General features: G+C 50.3%; 2 protein-coding genes across 11 annotated transcripts in view; one reads left to right on the plus strand and one right to left on the minus strand.

The window, feature by feature from the left end:
• MCF2L2 (MCF.2 cell line derived transforming sequence-like 2) overlaps nucleotides 1-590 on the plus strand; it is a 148,340-nt gene that overhangs the window by 93,996 nt on the left and 53,754 nt on the right. The window lies entirely within an intron of this gene.
• B3GNT5 (UDP-GlcNAc:betaGal beta-1,3-N-acetylglucosaminyltransferase 5) overlaps nucleotides 1-590 on the minus strand; it is a 17,600-nt gene that overhangs the window by 16,478 nt on the left and 532 nt on the right. The gene's annotated exons all lie outside the window — the stretch shown is intronic.

Here is a 590-nt window from a genome sequence, read left to right on the forward strand (position 1 = left end):
AACCTACGGAAAAAGGGAAAGAAAAAAACCCCAACAACTTTTTCAGAAGCAATAATGAATTGGAGACAAAATAGAAAGCGAGAGGGACTCCTGGGACGAGAGGGAGCTGCTCCGCTTTGAATGGGCCGCGCTGCCGCACCGCTCGGAGGCTGCGGGCGTCCCCCCGCGGCACAGGGGGAGAAGAAAGCCCTGCAAGGACCACTGCCGCCTTCCGAGTTTTCTGCTTTGTTTTAATATACAGGCGACAGCCACGCAGTGATCAGAGATTGAGGGGGAAAATGCTACAACGCTACACGAAAAAGATATTAGAAATTCGCTGAAATGTGCGATTTCAGCATGATGTAGACACAGCCCTTCTTTAAGGGGTAAATAAGGCAACGGGGCAGGGCCGAAATCTTTTAAACAAAGCAGCTGGAAAACTTGTTTGCTTGGAGTATGGAACCGCAATTCCAGAGCCGCGGAGAAGCAGCCCGGCTCCCGCAGCCCCCCGCAGAAGGCAGAAAATGAGAAAAGCGATAGGAAAACAGCACTTCGTCGCGAATTTTAATTACCCGACTCGTCACCTTACAGATAGACGAAACGGAAAAAAA

Source organism: Meleagris gallopavo, chromosome 11, assembly GCF_000146605.3.
Source record: "Meleagris gallopavo isolate NT-WF06-2002-E0010 breed Aviagen turkey brand Nicholas breeding stock chromosome 11, Turkey_5.1, whole genome shotgun sequence".
Taxonomy (NCBI): domain Eukaryota; kingdom Metazoa; phylum Chordata; class Aves; order Galliformes; family Phasianidae; genus Meleagris; species Meleagris gallopavo.